Source organism: Odontesthes bonariensis, chromosome 8 (assembly GCF_027942865.1).
Source record: "Odontesthes bonariensis isolate fOdoBon6 chromosome 8, fOdoBon6.hap1, whole genome shotgun sequence".
Lineage (NCBI taxonomy): Eukaryota > Metazoa > Chordata > Actinopteri > Atheriniformes > Atherinopsidae > Odontesthes > Odontesthes bonariensis.
In genome coordinates this window covers 24,999,752-25,021,800 of record NC_134513.1, presented here as the reverse complement: position 1 = coordinate 25,021,800, position 22,049 = coordinate 24,999,752, and the positions used below count along the sequence as shown (strand labels likewise).

General features: G+C 41.7%; 10 non-coding genes across 10 annotated transcripts; 1 reads left to right on the top strand and 9 right to left on the bottom strand.

The window, feature by feature from the left end:
* Positions 1–5,125: 5,125 nt before the first annotated feature.
* trnal-uag (transfer RNA leucine (anticodon UAG)) lies at positions 5,126–5,207 on the bottom strand. The gene has a single exon. It is a non-coding gene; the product is annotated as a tRNA-Leu (tRNA).
* A 3,310-nt stretch (positions 5,208–8,517) lies between these two features.
* trnal-aag (transfer RNA leucine (anticodon AAG)) lies at positions 8,518–8,600 on the top strand. Its single transcript has one exon. It is a non-coding gene; the product is annotated as a tRNA-Leu (tRNA).
* A 3,351-nt stretch (positions 8,601–11,951) lies between these two features.
* On the bottom strand, positions 11,952–12,062 carry trnal-caa (transfer RNA leucine (anticodon CAA)). The gene is made up of 2 exons: positions 12,025–12,062; positions 11,952–11,997 (listed from the first exon to the last, which is right to left on the bottom strand). It is a non-coding gene; the product is annotated as a tRNA-Leu (tRNA).
* A 529-nt stretch (positions 12,063–12,591) lies between these two features.
* On the bottom strand, positions 12,592–12,664 carry trnak-cuu (transfer RNA lysine (anticodon CUU)). The gene has a single exon. It is a non-coding gene; the product is annotated as a tRNA-Lys (tRNA).
* A 721-nt stretch (positions 12,665–13,385) lies between these two features.
* trnal-caa (transfer RNA leucine (anticodon CAA)) lies at positions 13,386–13,496 on the bottom strand. The gene is made up of 2 exons: positions 13,459–13,496; positions 13,386–13,431 (listed from the first exon to the last, which is right to left on the bottom strand). It is a non-coding gene; the product is annotated as a tRNA-Leu (tRNA).
* A 529-nt stretch (positions 13,497–14,025) lies between these two features.
* Positions 14,026–14,098, bottom strand: trnak-cuu (transfer RNA lysine (anticodon CUU)). The gene has a single exon. It is a non-coding gene; the product is annotated as a tRNA-Lys (tRNA).
* A 717-nt stretch (positions 14,099–14,815) lies between these two features.
* On the bottom strand, positions 14,816–14,926 carry trnal-caa (transfer RNA leucine (anticodon CAA)). The gene is made up of 2 exons: positions 14,889–14,926; positions 14,816–14,861 (listed from the first exon to the last, which is right to left on the bottom strand). It is a non-coding gene; the product is annotated as a tRNA-Leu (tRNA).
* A 529-nt stretch (positions 14,927–15,455) lies between these two features.
* On the bottom strand, positions 15,456–15,528 carry trnak-cuu (transfer RNA lysine (anticodon CUU)). The gene has a single exon. It is a non-coding gene; the product is annotated as a tRNA-Lys (tRNA).
* A 1,891-nt stretch (positions 15,529–17,419) lies between these two features.
* trnar-ccu (transfer RNA arginine (anticodon CCU)) lies at positions 17,420–17,492 on the bottom strand. The gene has a single exon. It is a non-coding gene; the product is annotated as a tRNA-Arg (tRNA).
* A 3,884-nt stretch (positions 17,493–21,376) lies between these two features.
* Positions 21,377–21,449, bottom strand: trnar-ccu (transfer RNA arginine (anticodon CCU)). The gene has a single exon. It is a non-coding gene; the product is annotated as a tRNA-Arg (tRNA).
* Between the last annotated feature and the right edge of the window lie 600 nt (positions 21,450–22,049).

Genomic DNA, 22,049 nt, shown 5'->3' with positions numbered 1-22,049 from the left:
TCAGAACTGTCTGCTTCTAAATTCAGACAAACTGAAGTCGTTATCTTTGGACCTGAGCGCTTCAGGGAGAAATTGTCTAGCTATATAGTTACTCTAGATGGTATTTCCTTGGCTTCTAGGTCTACAGTGAGGAACCTTGGAGTTATTTTTGACCAGAACTTATCATTTGACTCGCATATAAAACAGGTTTCTAGGACTGCCTTCTTTCATCCTCGTAATATTGTTAAAATCAGGAACATCTTGTCTCAGAGTGATGCAGAAAAACTAGTCCATGCATTTGTTACTTCAAGATTGGACTACTGTAATTCTTTATTATTGGGCTGTCCCACATATTCTCTGAAAAGCCTCCAGCTGATCCAAAATGCTGCAGCCAGAGTTCTGATGAGAACTAACAGGAGAGATCATATTTCTCCAGTTTTAGCTTCTCTTCATTGGCTCCCTGTTAAATTCAGAATAGAATTTAAGATTCTTCTCCTTACATATAAAGCTCTTAATGACCGAGCTCCATCATATCTTAAAGATCTCATTGTAAGATATTTTCCTAACAGAGCACTTTGTTCCCAAACTGCAGGTTTACTTGAGGTTCCCAGAGTTTCTAAAAGTAGAATGGGGGGCAGAGCCTTCAGTTATCAGGCCCCTCTCTGTGGAATAAGCTGCCAGTAAATGTCCGGGAAGCAGACACCCTTTCCACTTTTAAGACCAGGCTTAAAACTTTCCTTTTTGATAAAGCTTATAGTTAGGGATGGCTCAGGTGATCCTGAAACATCCCATAGTTAAGCTGCTATAGGCCCAGACTGCTGGGGGGCCTCATCTGTCACACCTATCCTCACTTTACTCTCTTTATGTATATGTGACATTATTGTGGACATTAACTCGTGTTTCCCTGTTCCAACAGATATCCTTTGAATGGTGTTACAGTGACCCCCCCCCCCCCCCTTCTGTCTTCTCAAACCCCAGCTGGTCGAGGCGGATGGCCACCCTTCCTGAGTCTGGTTCTGCCAGAGGTTTCTTCCTGTTAAAAGGGAGTCGTTTCTCTCCACAGTCGCCTCAGGCACGCTCAGGACGGGAGATTGGACCGAAAAACAAAAAGTTTTCAGTGCAATCTGTTGGTTTCCTTAGCTAGGAAATTGTTTTTGAATTGGCTCTGTATAAACAAATTGGATTATTTTATGAATAATTATGATTACAATTAATTGAATTCCAATTGGCTTGAATTGGACTTTATTATCTAAGTGCCTTGAGATGACATTTGTTGTATTTGGCGCGATATAAATAAAAATGAATTGAAAATGAAAATGAATTAAACCCAATGTACCGTCTTCTAAGTGTGCAGCACTGCTTCAACACAGAACTCTTAGAAATAAACTTCCTAATAATTCCAAGTCGGTCTGTGAATTCGTATGTGTAGTCCACTGATAGTGGATTTATGGCATAGCTTCAGGTATAAAACCCTGGATTATACTCAAGGGCAATACCAAAGTGGTCTATGTATACAGTATATGACTATATAATGAGGTATAAGCAGTCAGCTGTGGTGTAGCTCACAGTATGTATAGCTACAGTACAAAATAAAACCTAAACATAACTAGTAGTTACCTTAAAGTTTACTGCTCTCACAACAGAGGTACTCTTACAGTACATGATAACATGATTTATACTCTCGAAAGATCTATTTGTTGTACTAAATCACGGGACAGTATGACAAATGCGTACTTTTAATGCAAAACAGGAAATCACCAAAAATGAAAACTTCAGACAAAACTAGACATCGAGCAGAGCTGGAACACAAAACTGACAACAAACTCACAAGAAGGGAACAACAACAATGAGGCTCTGGCTATGAAAAAAGGAAACTGAGAGCATTCATATTGAGGAGGCTGATGATTAACACAGGACAGGTGGTGGTCTTTGGGTAACTTCAGCCAGTTTTACAGGCTGAGCAGAAAACAAGAGTATAACTGAGTAAATGGAAGAAGACAAAAGGACACGAAACAGAGATCCAGCATGAGCCAAAGCTGAACTAACCCAGATTCCTGAAATCAAAATGACCAAGTATGACAAATGGAAGCAGAAACCCACAGGCTGTGACATACAGGGTATATTTTAGAAATACACTAAAACTTTTTTCCTGAGTACACTTTATAAAATTTAGAAATGAACGTTCTTTTATTTTGCCAAGGCTTTCCCAGCTTTCTTATCTTACCAATCAGCTGCAGGTTTGACTGAATGATCTGCAGGAACACACACCAACACACGAGTTTGCCCGCGTGTGGTGGTTGTAGGCCGTTGTGAGTGTGTGTGTGTGTGTGTGTCTGTGCACGCCTGTGTAAATGTTTGTGAATTTATGAGGGCACGATATTATAAGTGAACGTGTTTACGTGCATGCGCATGTGCTACAAATACTGAACCATTGATATTTAGCAACTCCTCAACAGACAAAAGAGGAAATACAGAATGTTCCACGTGTTTCTAAATCTCAGCTCTGATATTAATCTGAGCTTTAAACATCTCAGAGTGCACAAAAGGCAATATGCTTGACTTTAGTAAGAATACACCCTCTGCTATGTTACAAACACATGCATGATAGTAGATCCTCTGGATGAGAGAGCTGCAGAGATATTCCTGCCGAGGAGTAAAATTATTTTAGAGTTATTTCCAAGACTCAGCAGGTTAACTTAATACTTAAACCCGATCTCAGTTTTTCCCCCTTTAAAACCTACTAGCAGGTCCCACTAGTGAAGTGGACAAGTGATGTGTTGGACCCGTGATGATTTGGTTTCGTTTCCTTGCCATGGAAAAGTGAGACCAGCTGTTGTGATGGAGGCTAATAATGCACGGCAGTGACAGCGGGCACTGCTGTAGCCTCAGATGATTGTGTTTGGAATTAACACAAAAGACGTAGCCTACTCAGGGACCAGAAGTACATGAGAGGACCGAGACCAAGACGCAACCAATTCCGGGGGCTCCCGTCCACAACACAAGCCTGACTTGCGAGTGGCGGAACAGACGCTTCCAGCCACAGCCTCATACTGTACGCATGGAAAGAGCCTGACTGCTGTCCTGGCAGCCGAGACTCAACGCCCATCTGCCATCAGCCTCTCAACCTGCTCCCTGAGGGAGGGGAGCCACAACCTCCCAACACAAAGCTGTTGATATCTCTGGGTCCTATTTATAAACTTTCGCCTCTGACTTTTAATGATGTGTTATGACGTATAAATCACGTGTCATGCACGTGTTTTACATTGACGTGTCGAGGCATTATCATCACATATGTTGTGAGCTCTTTGTGACGTATTAGAACCGAGGTTACCATGGAGACCTTCAGACCAAATCTCTGTCACACCCTTCACACTCCCAAGCGAGAGAGGAGGGGCCCACAGTGACACCCATCCCGAGTGCTTCACTGCGCAGCAAATGTGTCAGTGTTATTTTTTTTTTAGTGTTGGTGTAAATTAACAGGGGTTACTATTCATTTTACTCAGAATTGATCAAAATGAACTTCCCCTGCAGTTCTTTCCTGATAGTGAAATAACTCCGTCGTTCTGAGAATCCCTCTGGATTTACACTCAGAGTCAGCACTCAGACTGCAGTCACACTTGTCTTCCAAGTCTCTTCTTTCTACGGTAAGTTAAGTTTCGGTCGATAAAACGTTCTCTTTTTTAATGATTTTAGCGATTTTTTTTGTTTGTTTTATGTGGTTGACTTTGGCCTCTAGCTACCTAGCGAAGTTGTCTAGCTAGCTAACGTTAGCTTAGCTCGCTAGCCCTGGCCAACACTGCGCTGGACCAAGGTTTAGCTAACATTAGTTCCTCAAATTATTAAAAGTATCTTGAAAGGAAAGGCTTTTTGAAACAGCATTTCACCTTCCTTCATCACAACGACGCTGAAGTTGGCATCCGATTCGCCAGCCTCCGATTCGCGCATTAAAGGGGTGGGCATAAAGGGCCATTTCACTGCTTTTTTGCATTTTGATCGACCAAAACAAGGTCCTGTATGGAAACTACAAAAGTTACACTGCTCAAATCTGGATGGAATTATTCTAAAGAGGTTGTAGATTCATTAAAATCTTGTTTGGGATTTGTGAAACCTTTTTCTGATTTGTGAAAATACAGAACAGGGCCATTTCACTGCTTTTTTGGTATTCTGATCACCCTGAACTGAGTCCTGTATGGAAACTACATTACTTAGACGGCTCAAATCTGGATGGAATTATTCTAAAGAGGCTATAGATTCATTAAAACCTTGTTTGGGATTTGTGAAACCTTTTTCTGATTTGTGAAAATACAGAACAGGGCCATTTCACTGCTTTTTTGGAATTCTGATCACCCTGAACTGGGTCCTGTATGGAAGCTACATTACTTAGACTGCTCAAATCTGGATGGAATTATTCTAAAGAGGCTATAGATTCATTAAAACCTTGTTTGGGATTTGTGAAACCTTTTTCTGATTTGTGAAAATGCAGAATAGGGCCATTTCACTGCTTTTTTGGAATTCTGATCACCCTGAACTGGGTCCTGTATGGAAACTACATTACTTAGACAGCTCAAATCTGGATGGAATTATTCTAAAGAGGCTATAGATTCATTAACAAAACCCCAAAGAGTAACGGCCAAAAACAAACATGAGCCTTGGAAAAGATAGCTTGCCAGCCAGCTGCCAATGTCACAGTGGTAACATCCATTTTTTTGCATGTGCTGTTTCACTGTTTATTCTGTGACCCTGAAGGGACTCTTTAGTTGTGTGTGACATTAACGTATAAGCTTTATTAAGGACTCTCTGTAGTTCCACATATAAAAATTATTTCTGACCAAGGTCCCCTTTATCTCTGGCAGTAGAAGAAACTGAAGTTCTTCAAAATGTCAGTAACAAGTTAGACTGGGTATAATGAGCTTTCTTTCTGTTGTCACACATTAAGACTGAAAGGGGCACCTAAAAAGATTTGGGATTTATGTTTGAACCTTATCAGAGGATGAAAGTGGAAGTGGACTTGACATATGGGTTACCTCCCCAAAGGACCAGCACATGTGTATGATTTCCTGTGAGTTACATCTTCTTCATGGCGATGTTTTTTTTAAACTAATTTGTACTTTTGATTGTGAAACTGCCACCAAGAAAGCAGCCACATTGACAGTGGTAGGATTTGAACCCATACCTCCACAGAGACTGGAGCCTAAATCCAGCACCTTAGACCACTCGGCCACACTACCAAAAATACCTTTGAGCCAACTACAAGGGAGCATCACCTTTAAAAGATGGACTGAACTGAAGGATTGTAATCAACAGTTGTCAGTAGACCCTGTAAGATGAAACTTTTCTAACTCAGAATAACAACTGATGAGTACCAGTTGTAGTCTTGCCACTGTGCAACACCCATAGATATTTCTTGTGCTCTTCATCTAACGCCATGAAATCTTTACAGAAGAGAGCATAGCAAGAGAATAGTATAAACTGGTGGAACTCAACAAGATGATCAACTAGCAGAGGATGGTTTCGATCCATCTACCTCTGGGTTATGGGCCCAGCACGCTTCCGCTGCACCACTCTGCTTTTGCATCTCAGTCTGTAGACGTCAGACAGGAAATTGTGTTGGGAGATACATTTGAGGATTTAAAGCACCTCGGAACAAGCGCTGTGCAACTCAGCTTCCATGTGTCTTGGTTAAGGTTTTGGAAATCTAGGAACCTCCAAGTTACCATCACAACATTAGCAGTCACCGCAGTACTTTCAATGGCGTCTTCAGGCCGTTTTCAGTTCAATCCCTTTACACCACTATGTTAACAGGCCACCCTCATTAGTAGATATACAGAAGTTTAAAATCTGCTACTTCAAATGACTTTGGTCTCTATGGCTAGTATCCCCAACATTGCATCTCCACTGGGATGATTTTCTTAGGATTCATTGCATCAAGGCTTTAAACAGTGCAGAATTAATGGTTTGCCCTCTGAGTCATAGTGTACAAATGTTAGACCTACTGACTGACCACGCATAGCATCTCGCTGTCCTCAGCCATATCTTTGACCTGCATTTACAAAACCCCAAAGAGTAACGGCCAAAAACAAACATGAGCCTTGGAAAAGATAGCTTGCCAGCCAGCTGCCAATGTCACAGTGGTAACATCCATTTTTTTTGCATGTGCTGTTTCACTGTTTATTCTGTGACCCTGAAGGGACTCTTTAGTTGTGTGTGACATTAACGTATAAGCTTTATTAAGGACTCTCTGTAGTTCCACATATAAAAATTATTTCTGACCAAGGTCCCCTTTATCTCTGGCAGTAGAAGAAACTGAAGTTCTTCAAAATGTCAGTAACAGGTTAGACTGGTTAAAATGAGCTTTCTTTCTGTTGTCACACATTAAGACTGAAAGGGGCACCTAAAAAGATTTGGGATTCATGTTTGAACCTTATCAGAGGATGAAAGTGGAAGTGGACTTGACATATGGGTTACCTCCCCAAAGGACCAGCACATGTGTATGATTTCCTGTGAGTTCCATCTTCTTCATGGCAACTGGAGCCTAAATCCAGCACCTTAGACCACTCGGCCACAATACCAAAGATATATTTGATCCAACTACAAGGGAGCGTCACCTTTAAAAGACGGACTGAACTGAAAGGTGCCGTCAGCAAATTTTTTTTTAGTCATATTAGCTTGAACTGTCATGGGATTCTGGAAGTAGAATATTAAATAGTCTGTTTAGGAAAAATCCCAAATTCTGTAGCTCCCTCTAAAGCCTGTAATCGTGCTTTCAAAAATCGAGCGCTCCCGGCTGTTTTTAACCAATCACATTAGGAGGGAGGAATCGCTACCTGTCAATCACAGCTTGTGCACACGCCGCTATCGAGCCCGCCCCCCTCTCACGCGCAAGAAAGTTCTCCCGGTCAGATCTGAGCAGAACAGTCACCAACCATGTCTTCCATGCTGAGCGTGTGTCTGCCCCAGCTTGTGTGCACGCACACTGGTGTGAACATACGTGCACAACCTCGTCCACAGAGGGGGAGGGGTTTGGGGGGCGGTTTGGAGCTTGGTTGAGGTTGGGGGAGGGACCTGAAAGTTGTATCAGTTCGACTTTAGACTCGGAATTTTGAAAACCAGCCGACGGCAGCTTTAAGGATTGTAATCAACAGTTGTCAGTAGACCCTGTAAGATGAAACTTTTCTAACTCAGAATAACAACTGATGAGTACCAGTTGTAGTCATGCCACTGTGCAACACCCATAGATATTTCTTGTGCTCTTCATCTAACGCCATGAAATCTTTACAGAAGAGAGCATAGGAAGAGAAGAGTATAAACTGGTGGAACTCAACAAGATGACCGACTAACAGAGGATGGCTTCGATCCATCAACCTCTGGGTTTTCCGCGTGACAGGCAGAGATACTGTCCATTATACTAACGACGAATGTCTATGTGGCGGATACAGTCGTCAGATGAAAAGACAACTATCGCCAAGGAGTAAAATAAGATTTCCGTGTCCCGTTTCAAGGTGCAGGAAAATTGCTATCACAGTCCCATCACATGAAGCTGCATGCCTCGTCAATGTTCCCCGTCAACACCAACACAACGCAGACCCACATATTCGCTGGAATGATTCCTGAGCCTGCTGACAGTATCGTCAAATATCCCTTTTAGTGGTCAGGATGGCTGAGTGGTCTAAGGTGCTGCATTAAGGATGCCGTCTCCCCCAGAGGCGTGGGTTCAAAGCCCACTTCTGACATTGCAGACTTCTCCTAGAGAACTATTTTCACTGGCAAGGCAACTGAACTTTACTCCTTGCTTAGCAATACCATATCGTATTGCTATTCTGGCACTGCATCATCTAGTTTAAAGATTATTGCGGCCGCTTTACCTCAGAAGAGTTCTTGCTTCCAAATGCTATGCCTACTATTTGTTTACCTCAAGAGCCCTCTTAAAAAACAGCCAAGACACTTGTTGCATGAGAATCTTCTGACCACAGCTCAACAAGCTGTGTTGTGACAACCTTCTACAGTGCTTTGGGCAGGACAGAATCATTAGCAAAAGGCATATTGTTGATTATAAGGTCTTGGTTTGCACTTAACACCATAGTAAACGGGAAAGGGCTTTTGACCGAAGCAACCTGGCCTCATGTTAGGCTATTTGAAGGGGGCTATTGACATTTAGGCCGAAGATGGGTGAGAGTATCAAAGCGATCATCACTTGATGGCAGGCATTTGATAAAAGACCTAGCCCTCACCGTTGGGGAATCGACCCCCGATCTTCCGTGTGACAGGCAGAGATACTGTCCATTTTACCAACGAGGAATTTCTGTTTAGTGGATACAGTCGTCAGATGAAAAGAGAACTATCGCCAATGAGTGATTTTCGTGTCCCGTTTCAAGGTGCAGGAACATTGCTATCACAGTCCCATCACTCAGAAGGAGAGTCTTCCATGAAGCTGCATGCCTCGTCAATGTTCCCCTTCAACACCAACACAACGCAGACCCACATATTCGCTGAAATCATGCCTGGACCCGCTGACAGTATCGTCAAACATCCCTTTGAACAGTCAGGATGGCCGAGCGGTCTAAGGCGCTGCGTTAAGGTCGCAGTCTCCCCTGGAGGCGTGGGTTCAAATCCCACTTCTGACATTGCAGACTTCTCCTAGAGAACTATTTTCATTGGCAACTCAACTTTACTCCTTGCTTAGCAATACCATGTCGTATTGCTATTCTGGCACTGCATCATCTGGTTTAAAGATTATTGCGGCCGCTTTACCTCAGAAGAGTTCTTGCTTCCACTTGCTTCTATTTGTTTTCCTCAAGAGCCCTCTTAAAAAACAGCCAAGACACTTGTTGCATGAGAATCTTCTGACCACAGCTCAACTAGCTGTGTTGTCACAACCTTCTACAGTGCTTTGGGCAGGACAGAATCATTAGCAAAAGGCACATTGTTGATTATAAGGTCTTGGTTTGCACTTAACACCATCGTAAACGGGAAAGGGCTTTTGACCGAAGCAACCTGCATGGGATCAAATAAGGGTCAGAAAGATTTTGTACTTGTACAATGATGTTCACATGTGTAATAAAGTTTTGAAGTTGTAAAAATATTTTGTGGCCATGTAAAAACATTTTGTGCATGTGTAACAAAGTTTTGAAGTTGTAAAAACATTTTATGCATGTGTAACAAAGTTTTGAAGTTGTAAAAATAGTTTGTGTATGTGTAACAAAGTTTTGAAGTTGTAAAAATAGTTTGTGTATGTGTAACAAAGTTTTGAAGTTGTAAAAACATTTTGTGCATGTGTGAATTTTGACCCTGTTTCGACGCCTGAGTGAATAGCCAATCAGCATGTTGCTTACTGACTTGCCAATCAACCCGGTGCCCACCCACGCGCCAACCAACCATCCAATCAAGGAGCAGCAATTTCTGCCGGCCGGGATCTGAGCGCCAACGACACTCAGTGGGCAAACGTTGGAAAATGTTTTTTCTTTCCCCCCATATTTTAGTGTTCTCTTTTTATCACTCAAATTCAGAAAATACTGTTCTAAGTTGTTTTTTTGTGTAACAGGTTCTCTGATGTAAGGTTTATAGCTGCAAATGGTGCACTATTAAATGAAACGTGTTACTTTGAATAAATAAAACCAAGGTGAAAGATCTCATTTTTTCTCACATACTTTTGTTCACTCTCAAATTCAGAAAATACTGAATTGAAAAAGACAATGTGGGTGAGAGCCACAACAAGTGTCCCTTTATTCCATTATTTTATTCCATCTTTCTGTAATATGTAGACACATACTATCCCAGGTTTTTTTGGCGTTTGCATTATTTGGTTATAGATACATTAGCTTTTGTGGATAAAAAAAACAAAACACACAAGTATATTTTACAATAAGTTTATTGGTTTAATTAAGTTCATTATACAATTATTTATTCTTTCAGACAAGTTACTTTGAGTTTAATTTGTGGCCCAAGAACAAAAGCAGGAAGCACTCCATACTGTCTACTTTTATAACCTTGGTGACATCATCAGGAGAAACACTCTATGGTGATAGTGGTAATGTGAAGTTTGAATTAATTATTTATTGTTCGTATGATTTTTTTGGATTGTTAAAGCCAGATGTGCATTGAAGGGGAAGTAATGATAGTTTGTGTTACAGGTCCCAGGCTATGGGCACTGTACACAGATAAGATTCTCTGCAAAACAGTGTCTCAACCTTCCCTTATGGTTCCTGACGTAGTTCATGAATGCTCTCTACATAGTTTACTACTGCAGTATATATGTCTGCCCCAAAACACGAGGAAGGTGCAGTTGGATTGAACAGTTCATCCAATCGTTACAGTTCTTGCACACTCAAGGGACATGCCAGTTCAGGCACCTGCACTCCAGTTTGACCCAGGTCTGTCATTGCCACGGCTGGAAGATGGGGCACCTAAAACAGTACAAAAATTGTTATAGCTGTTGTCCACAACATTGGTAAATAAAATATAAGTTTTCCCTTTACCTCAACATTGTCAGGAGGGCTGACAGGGTCCTGAATCGTCCCAATTTCCCACAGCTGGTTAGGACTGAGGTTCCCCTCTGTTCGGATTGAGTGGTTATTCCACCCATCTGTGAAGGTCTCCAGATCCTGCTGAATGCGGGGCAAAAAGACGTACTGGGCACAGAAAAGGTGCGCGCAGTTGGCTGGGTCAAGCAGGCCATCCTCCTCAAGAGTGTGGAGCAGATCATAATAAACGCTTGACACGCCGTTCCACACATCGCGCCACAAGCGCTTGATCCTGGCAGAAAATCAAAGATTAAAAATGTGCAGTCTATACCATAACACCTTTAGGATGCAGTTTATTAAAGGAGAACTCCGGTATTTTCAACATTAAGCCTCTTTTCTGAGTCGTCTGCAATGTTTTAGAACCCTCCTCAGCGCTTACTACTGTCTCCGGTATTTGCCTAATTTTGATTCTTCTCAACCTGCTTCAGAACGGCAAATCATGCGCATGTCTACAAAGGTCCGTAAAAGCACAATAAACGTCCGTTTTCAAAATAATCAACTTACCGGAGTGGTTACTGGTGTGCACTGGTAATCCATATCAAATTTTGTGGCGAAAAGTTGCTTCTGTCGTGTTTTATTTGACATTTTGTACTGGATGTTCGTTGATATTACTCCGCCACCGCTAAGAAAATAGTGTGAGCATTCACTTTAAAACAAGTGAATGCTCACACTCATCTCAGGGTAGAACCCACAACCCTGAGATTAAGAGTCTCATGCTCTACCGCCTGAGCTAGCCAGGCTATTCGCATGTTATAAAACATGCCTTCCAAAAAAAAAAAGAAGAGATGAAAAAAAGCCAAAGTCAACTTTCAGAGATTTCGAATGACATCGGAACACATTCCTCCCTTTTCAACCTCTACCTACTCCACTCGACTGGATCCCACTCAGCTGTTAGGGTTTTCCATGAGGTAATACCACCTGGCACAAGGTGCTACATTTTTAGCACCTACTCGGTCGGGGTCGAGTTGAGTCCAGCCGAAAATGTGACATTTACACACTGCAGGCAACTGATTGGCCATGGATTGATGTCACTGGATGAGTCATGAAAGCCACTCCTTAACAAGAACACGGCAACAGCAACAGTTGGATTTGATGTATTCTGTGATCGTCAACGAGGTGGATTACTAGACGCAAAGACACAGACCAAGTAGCAGGTATACCTTCGCCTTGATGTCCTAAATTGTTGTGTCATGTTTTGTCCAACAAAAGTGACATCACAGGACTTTTGGACCTCCTTGCTATAACGACCCCACCCACATTGAGGTGGTTGTGAGTAAGTACGAGTGGAAAAGAGCTTAATGTAGCAGAACTGCACCATCGCACATCAGAATTGTGTATGTTAATGGGAGGAACTGAAGGCCCGTCTTCAGAGATAAATGCCTTTTTTCACCATGGCCTGACATGGCTTTCTTCATGGTCTTCTAATAAGCAAGTAAGATTTAAGCAAGAAACTAGTGTCAGGAGTGGGATTTCAACCCACGCCTCCTTTTGGAGAACAGAAGTCCCTATACTAAGGAAGGAATGAAGCCTTGAGTCTGGCGCCTTAGACCGCTCGGCCATCCTGACACCATTACTTCCTTGACTGTGTAAAATATGACAAACGTGAACCAAAATGCAAAACCCTACTCCACTTGACTATATTCGACTCAGGTTTTAGGGTTTTCCATGAGGTAGTAACAGCTGGTAGCAGCTACATTTTTAGCACCTACACGGCAGGGATTCGAGTTGAGTCGAGCCGAAAATGTGACGTCTACAGATTGCAGGCCACTGATTGGCCAGGGAGTGATGTCGCTGGATGAGTAATGAAAGCAAGAGAGGGCCAGAGGCCATGGGTTGTTATTCAGATTTTCCTTCTTTTGTTTTAAAGTGAATGATCATACTTGAGCAAAAAGGGAATACAGAAATGACATGAGCCCAAAGAAAGGTAAACGTAATGCTCTTGCGCAGGTTTGAATGTTTTTGATTCATATTGTGCATTTCAGGAGGTTTGTGATCATTCAAAGAGGCACCACTGAGGACGCTGTGATGGTGGTAACAGAGCTGAACTTTGACTTTAAGTGCTGGATCAAAAATCTGCTGATTATTAAAACTGCTACGCCCAACGTGGGGCTCGAACCCACGACCCTGAGATTAAGAGTCTCATGCTCTACCGACTGAGCTAGCCGGGCTATTTACATGTTATAAAACATGCCTTCCGAAAAAAAAAGAAGAGATAAAACAAGCCAAAGTCAACTTTCAGAGATTTCGAATGACATCGGAACACATTCCTCCCTTTTCAACCTCTACCTACTCCACTCGACTGGATCCCACTCAGCTGTTAGGGTTTTCCATGAGGTAATACCACCTGGCACAAGGTGCTACATTTTTAGCACCTACTCGGTCGGGGTCGAGTTGAGTCCAGCCGAAAATGTGACATTTACACACTCCAGGCAACTGATTGGCCAGGGAGTGATGTCACTGGATGAGTCATGAAAGCCACTCCTTATCAAGAACCCGGCAACAGCAACAGTTGGATTTGATGTATTCTGTGATCATCAACGAGGTGGATTACTAGACGCAAAGACACAGACCAAGTAGCAGGTATACGTTCGCCTTGATGTCCTAAATTGTTGTGTCATGTTTGTGTCCATTAAAAGTGACATCACAGGACTTTTGGACCTCCTTGCTATAACGACCCCCCCACCCCACATTGAGGTGGTTGTGAGTAAGTACGAGTGGAAAAGAGCTTAATGTAGCAGGAGAACTGCCTCATTGCACATCAGAATTGTGTATGTTAATGGGGGGAACTGAAGGCCCGTCTTCAGAGATAAATGCCTTTTTTCACCATGGCCTGACATGGCTTTCTTCAAGGTCTTCTAATAAGCAAGTAAGATTTAAGCAAGAAATTAGTGTCAGGAGTGGGATTTGAACCCACGACTCCTTTTGGAGACCAGAAGTCCCTGTGCTAAGGAAGGAATGAAGCCTTGACTCTGAAGCCTTAGACCGCTCGGCCATCCTGACACCATTACTTCCCAGACTGTGTAAAATATGACAAACGTGAACCAAAATACAAAACCCTACTCCACTTGACTATATTCGACTCAGGTTTTAGGGTTTTCCATGAGGTAGTAACAGCTGGTAGCAGCTACATTTTTAGCACCTACACGGCAGGGATTCGAGTTGAGTCGAGCCGAAAATGTGACGTCCACAGACTGCAGGCCACTGATTGGCCAGGGAGTGATGTCACTGGATGAGTAATGAAAGCAAGAGAGGGCCAGAGGCCATGGGTTGTTATTCAGATTTTCCTTCTTTTGTTTTAAAGTGAATAATCATACTTGAGCAAAAAGGGAATACAGAAATGACATGAGCCCAAAGAAAGGTCAAAGTAATGCTCTTGGACAAGTTTGAATGTTTTTTACTCATATTGTGCATTTCAGGAGGTTTGTGATCATTCAAAGAGGCACCACTGAGGACGCTGTGATGGTGGTAACAGAGCTGTACTTTGACTTTAAGTGCTGGATCAAAAATTTGCTGATTATTAAAACTGCTACGCCCAACGTGGGGCTCAAACCCACGACCCTGAGATTAAGAGTCTCATGCTCTACCACCTGAGCTAGCCAGGCTATTCACATGTTATGAAACATGCCTTCCAAAAAATAAAAGAAGAGATGAAAAAAAGCCAAGTCAACTTTCAGATATTTCGAATGACATCGGAACACATTCCTCCCTTTTCAACCTCTACCTACTCCACTCGACTGGATCCCACTCAGCTGTTAGGGTTTTCCATGAGGTAATACCACCTGGCACAAGGTGCTACATTTTTAGCACCTACTCGGTCGGGGTCGAGTTGAATCCAGCCGAAAATGTGACATTTACAGACTGCAGGCAACTGATTGGCCATGGATTGATGTCACTGGATGAGTCATGAAAGCCACTCCTTAACAAGAACCCGGCAACAGCAACAGTTGGATTTGATGTATTCTGTGATCGTCAACGAGGTGGATTACTAGACGCAAAGACACAGACCAAGTAGCAGGTATACCTTCGCCTTGATGTCCTAAATTGTTGTGTCATGTTTTGTCCAATAAAAGTGACATCACAGGACTTTTGGACCTCCTTGCTATAACAACCCCACCCACGTTGAGGTGGTTGTGAGTAAGTACGAGTGGAAAAGAGCTTAATGTAGCAGGAGAACTGCCTCATCGCACATCAGAATTGTGTATGTTAATGGGGGGAACTGAAGGCCCGTCTTCAGAGATAAATGCCTTTTTTCACCATGGCCTGACATGGCTTTCTTCAAGGTCTTCTAATAAGCAAGTAAGATTTAAGCAAGAAATTAGTGTCAGGAGTGGGATTTGAAGCCACGCCTCCTTTTGGAGACCAGAAGTCCCTGTCCTAAGGAAGGAATGAAGCCTTGAGTTTGGCGCCTTAGACCGCTCGGCCATCCTGACACCATTACTTCCCTGACTGTGTAAAATATGACAAACGTGAACCAAAATGCAAAACCCTACTCCACTTGACTATATTCGACTCAGGTTTTAGGGTTTTCCATGAGGTAGTAACAGCTGGTAGCAGCTACATTTTTAGCACCTACACGGCAGGGATTCGAGTTGAGTTGAGCCGAAAATGTGACGTCTACAGATTGCAGGCCACTGATTGGCCAGGGAGTGATGTCGCTGGATGAGTAATGAAAGCAAGAGAGGGCCAGAGGCCATTGGTTGTTATTCAGATTTTCCTTCTTTTGTTTTAAAGTGAATGATCATACTTGAGCAAAAAGGGAATACAGAAATGACATGAGCCCAAAGAAAGTTAAACGTAATGCTCTTGCGCAAGTTTGAATGTTTTTGATTCATATTGTGCATTTCAGGACGTTTGTGATCATTCGAAGAGGCACCACTGAGGACGCTGTGATGGTGGTAACAGAGCTGAACTTTGACTTTAAGTGCTGGATCAAAAATCTGCTGATTATTAAAATTGCTACGCCCAACATGGGGCTCGAACCCACGACCCTGAGATTAAGAGTCTCATGCTCTACCGACTGAGCTAGCCGGGCTATTCACATGTTATAAAACATGCCTTCCGAAAAAAAAAAAGAGAAGAGATAAAAAAAGCCAAAGTCCAGTTTGATAAGTTTAGTTTGATTGGAAACTTTATACATAGCAGAGGATGGTTTTGGTCCATCGACCTCTGGGTTATGGGCCCAGCACGCTTCCGCTGCGCCACTCTGCTACACACCTCAGATGGGACTCGAACCCACAATCCCTGGCTTAGGAGGTCAGCGCCTTATCCACGTGACTATTCAAAATAACAAACACAACTTAAAGAAATCGGGTAAAAGATCCTCTCATCCATTTAACAAAAGTGAAAGATTTCAGTCTTTTGACACAATAATTAATTTTTTCTTACTTATATCAGAAAAGTGGACTTTGGAGAACACTCGTGAGCACACCAAACGAGTTTGAATTAAGAGTGTGTAGAAAGGCTTTCAGAGTTGGTCAAGTGTCAATTGTGATGCTATGAATGTTACATCATCTTTTCCAGTTTTTTTTGTGAGATATGTTTAGTTTGATTGGAAACTTTATACATAGCAGAGGATGGTTTCCGTCCATCGACCTCTGGGTTATGGGCCCACTACGCTTCTCCTGCGCCACTTTGCTATACACCTCAGATGGGACTCGAACCCACAATCCCTGGCTTAGGAGGTCAGTGCCTTATCCACGTGACTATTCAAAATAAAAAACACAACTAAAAGAAATCGGGTAAACGATCCTCTCATCCATTGAACAAAAGTGAAAGATTTCATTCTTTTGACACAATAATTATTTTTTCTTACTTATATCAGAAAAGTGGACTTTGGAGAACACTCGTGAGCACACCAAACGAGTTTGAATTAAGAGTGTATAGAAAGGCTTTCAGAGTTGGTCAAGTGTCAATTGTGATGCTATGAATGTTACATCATCTTTAACAGGTTTTTTTAATGAGAGATGTTGAGTTTGATTTGAAAATGTATACATAGCAGAGGATGGTTTCCATCCATCGACCTCTGGGTTATGGGCCCAGCACACTTCTGCTGCCCCACTCTACTACACACCTCAGATGGGACTCGAACCCACAATCCCTGGCTTATGAGGCCAGTGCCTTATCCACGTGACTATTCAAAATAACAAACACAACTTAAAGAAATCGGGTAAACGATCCTCTCATCCATTTAACAAAAGTGAAAGATTTCAGTCTTTTGACACAATAATTCTTTTTTCTTACTTATATCAGAAAAGTGGACTTTGGAGAACACTCGTGAGCACACCAAACGAGTTTGAATTAAGAGTGTGTTGAAAGGCTTTCAGAGTTGGTCAAGTGTCAATTGTGATGCTATGAATGTTACATCATCTTTTCCAGTTTTTTTTGTGAGATAAGTTTAGTTTGATTTGAAAATTTATACATAGCAGAGGATGGTTTCGGTTCATCGACCTCTGGGTTATGGGCCCAGCACGCTTTCGCTGCGCCACTTTGCTACACACCTCAGATGGGACTCGAACCCACAATCCCTGGCTTAGGAGGCCAGTGCCTTAGCCACGTGACTATTCAAAATAAAAAACACAACTAAAAGAAATCGGGTAAACGATCCTCTCATCCATTGAACAAAAGTGAAAGATTTCAGTCCTTTGACACAATAATTATTTTTTCTTACTTGTATCAGAAAAGTGAACATTTGAGAACACTCATGTGCACATCAAACGAGTTTGAATTAAGAGTGTGTCGAAAGGGTTTCAGAGTTGGTCAAGTGTCAATTGTGATTTTGCTGAATGTTACATCATATTTTCCAGTTTTTTTTAATGAGAGATGTTGAGTTTGATTTGAAAATTTATACATAGCAGAGGATGGTTTCCGTCCATCGACCTCTGGGTTATGGGCCCAGCACGCTTCCGCTGCCCCACTCTACTATACACCTCAGATGGGACTCGAACCCACAATCCCTGGCTTAGGAGGCCAGTGCCTTATCCATTAGGCCACTGATGCACTTCTGCTGCATCACTCTGCTACACACCTCAGATGGGTCTCGAACCCACAATCCCTGGCTTAGGAGGCCAGTGCCTTATCCACGTGACTATTCAAAATAACAAACACAACTTAAAGAAATCGGGTAAACAATCCTCTCATCCATTTAACAAAAGTGAAAGATTTCAGTCTTTTGACACAATAATTCTTTTTTCTTACTGATGTCAGAAAAGTGGACTTTGGAAAAAACTCATGAGCACACCAAACGAGTTTGAATTAAGAGTGTGTTGAAAGGCTTTCAGAGTTGGTCAAGTGTCAATTGTGATGCTATGAATGTTACATCATCTTTTCCAGTTTTTTTTTGTGAGATAAGTTTAGTTTGATTTGAAAATTTATACATAGCAGAGGATGGTTTCGGTTCATCGACCTCTGGGTTATGGGCCCAGCACGCTTTCGCTGCGCCACTTTGCTACACATCTCAGATGGGACTCGAACCCACAATCCCTGGCTTAGGAGGCCAGTGCCTTAGCCACGTGACTATTCAAAATAAAAAACACAACTAAAAGAAATCGGGTAAACGATCCTCTTATCTATTTAACAAAAGTGAAAGATTTTAGTCTTTTGACACAATAATTCTTTTTTCTTACTTATATAAGAAAAGTGGACATTTGAGAACACTCATGTGCACACCAAACGTGTTTGAATTAAGAGTGTGTAGAAAGGCTTTCAGAGTTGGTCAAGTGTCAATTGTGATTTTGCTGAATGTTACATCATATTTTCCAGTTTTTTTTAATGAGAGATGTTGAGTTTGATTTGAAAATTTATACATAGCAGAGGATGGTTTCCATCCATCGACCTCTGGGTTTTGGGCCCAGCACACTTCCGCTGCGCCACTCTGCTACACACCTCAGATGGGACTCGAACCCACAATCCCTGGCTTAGGAGGCCAGTGCCTTATCCACGTGACTATTCAAAATAAAAAACACAACTAAAAGAAATCGGGTAAACGATCCTCTCATCCATTGAACAAAAGTGAAAGATTTCAGTCTTTTGACACAATAATTCTTTTTTCTTACTTATATCAGAGAAGTGGACATTTGAGAACACTCATGTGCACATCAAACGAGTTAGAATTAAGAGTGTGTAGAAAGGCTTTCAGAGTTGGTCAAGTGTCAATTGTGATTTTGCTGAATGTTACATCATATTTTCCATTTTTTTTTAATGAGAGATGTTGAGTTTGATTTGAAAATTTATACATAGCAGAGGATGGTTTCGGTCCATCGACCTCTGGGTTATGGGCCCAGCACGCTTCCGCTGCCCCACTCTACTACACACCTCAGATGGGTCTCGAACCCACAATCCCTGGCTTATGAGGCCAGTGCCTTATCCACGTGACTATTCAAAATAACAAACACAACTTAAAGAAATCGGGTAAACGATCCTCTCATCCATTTAACAAAAGTGAAAGATTTCAGTCTTTTGACACAATAATTATTTTTTCTTACTGATATCAGAAAAGTGGACTTTGGAGAACACTCGTGAGCACACCAAACGAGTTTGAATTAAGAGTGTGTTGAAAGGCTTTCAGAGTTGGTCAAGTGTCAATTGTGATGCTATGAATGTTACATCATCTTTTCCAGTTTTGTTTTTTGTGAGATAAGTTTAGTTTGATTTGAAAATTTATACATAGCAGAGGATGGTTTCAGTTCATCGACCTCTGGGTTATGGGCCCAGCACGCTTTCGCTGCGCCACTTTGCTACACACCTCAGATGGGACTCGAACCCACAATCCCTGGCTTAGGAGGCCAGTGCCTTAGCCACGTGACTATTCAAAATAAAAAACACAACTAAAAGAAATCGGGTAAACAATCCTCTTATCTATTTAACAAAAGTGAAAGATTTCAGTCTTTTGACACAATAATTCTTTTTTCTTACTTATGTAAGAAAAGTGGACATTTGAGAACACTCATGTGCACACCAAACGTGTTTGAATTAAGAGTGTGTAGAAAGGGTTTCAGAGTTGGTCAAGTGTCAATTGTGATTTTGATTAATGTTAAATCATATTTTCCAGTTTTTTTTAATGAGAGATGTTGAGTTTGATTTGAAAATTTATACATAGCAGAGGATGGTTTCTGTCCATCGACATCTGGGTCATGGGCCCAGCACGCTTCCGCTGACCCACTCTACTACACACCTCAGATGGGACTCGAACCCACAATCCCTGGTTTAGGAGGCCAGTGCCTTATCCACGTGACTATTCAAAATAAAAAACACAACTAAAAGAAATCGGGTAAACGATCCTCTCATCCATTGAACAAAAGTGAAAGATTTCAGTCCTTTGACACAATAATTATTTTTTCTTACTTATATCAGAAAAGTGAACATTTGAGAACACTCATGTGCACATCAAACGAGTTTGAATTAAGAGTGTGTCGAAAGGGTTTCAGAGTTGGTCAAGTGTCAATTGTGATTTTGCTGAATGTTACATCATATTTTCCAGTTTTTTTTAATGAGAGATGTTGAGTTTGATTTGAAAATTTACACATAGCAGAGGATGGCTTCGGTCCATCGACCTCTGGGTTATGGGCCCAGCACGCTTCCGCTGCCCCACTCTACTATACACCTCAGATGGGACTCGAACCCACAATCCCTGGCTTAGGAGGCCAGTGCCTTATCCACGTGACTATTCAAAATAACAAACACAACTTAAAGAAATCGGGTAAACGATCGTCTCATCCATTTAACAAAAGTGAAAGATTTCAGACTTTTGAAACAATAATTCTTTTTTCTTACTTATATCAGAAAAGTGGACTTTGGAGGACACTCGTGAGCACACCAAACTAGTTTGAATTAAGAGTGTGTAGAAAGGCTTTCAGAGTTGGTCAAGTGTCAATTGTGATGCTATGAATGTTACATCATCTTTAACAGGTTTTTTTTAATGAGAGATGTTGAGTTTGATTTGAAAATGTATACATAGCAGAGGATGGTTTCCATCCATCGACCTCTGGGTTATGGGCCCAGCACACTTCTGCTGCCCCACTCTACTACACACCTCAGATGGGACTCGAACCCACAATCCCTGGCTTATGAGGCCAGTGCCTTATCCACGTGACTATTCAAAATAACAAACACAACTTAAAGAAATCGGGTAAACGATCCTCTCATCCATTTAACAAAAGTGAAAGATTTCAGTCTTTTGACACAATAATTCTTTTTTCTTACTTATATCAGAAAAGTGGACTTTGGAGAACACTCGTGAGCACACCAAACGAGTTTGAATTAAGAGTGTGTTGAAAGGCTTTCAGAGTTGGTCAAGTGTCAATTGTGATGCTATGAATGTTACATCATCTTTTCCAGTTTTTTTTGTGAGATAAGTTTAGTTTGATTTGAAAATTTATACATAGCAGAGGATGGTTTCGGTTCATCGACCTCTGGGTTATGGGCCCAGCACGCTTTCGCTGCGCCACTTTGCTACACACCTCAGATGGGACTCGAACCCACAATCCCTGGCTTAGGAGGCCAGTGCCTTAGCCACGTGACTATTCAAAATAAAAAACACAACTGAAAGAAATCGGGTAAACGATCCTCTCATCCATTGAACAAAAGTGAAAGATTTCCGTCCTTTGACACAATAATTATTTTTTCTTACTTGTATCAGAAAAGTGAACATTTGAGAACACTCATGTGCACATCAAACGAGTTTGAATTAAGAGTGTGTCGAAAGGGTTTCAGAGTTGGTCAAGTGTCAATTGTGATTTTGCTGAATGTTACATCATATTTTCCAGTTTTTTTTAATGAGAGATGTTGAGTTTGATTTGAAAATTTACACATAGCAGATGATGGTTTCCGTCCATCGACCTCTGGGTTATCGGCTCAGCACTCTTCCGCTGACCCACTCTACTATACACCTCAGATGGGACTCGAACCCACAATCCCTGGCTCAGGAGGCCAGTGCCTTATCCATTAGGCCACTGATGCTCTTCTGCTGCATCACTCTGCTATACACCTCAGATGGGTCTCGAACCCACAATCCCTGGCTTATGAGGCCAGTGCCTTATCCACGTGACTATTCAAAATAACAAACACAACTTAAAGAAATCGGGTAAACGATCCTCTCATCCATTTAACAAAAGTGAAAGATTTCAGTCTTTTGACACAATAATTCTTTTTTCTTACTGATGTCAGAAAATTGAAAGTCTTTGTTTTTACAGTTCGTAGAGTGCATATTGGAAGAAAAGACACTTAACTTCCATCCACAACAGCTGCTGTTAATGCCATGCGAGTAGACATTTCTACAACACTTCTGTCAGAATCAGGTGGCTTTTGAAACTTTTCTTTTCGAATCACATGTGGTTGGAGTACTGTGTTGTATTTAAATTTCAGGCACCAAAAAAAAAAAATCAGTGTTATATCACCTTGATTTGCTAATAAGAAATGATAAAATATTGGACTTTGCAGATGTGTCCTGTACAATCATATTAGTGATCATGTCAGATTCTGTTTGTGGAGCACATTTTAATATACCTGCACAATAAATACATAAACAAACCCAAACACCACAAATGTACAACAGTTACG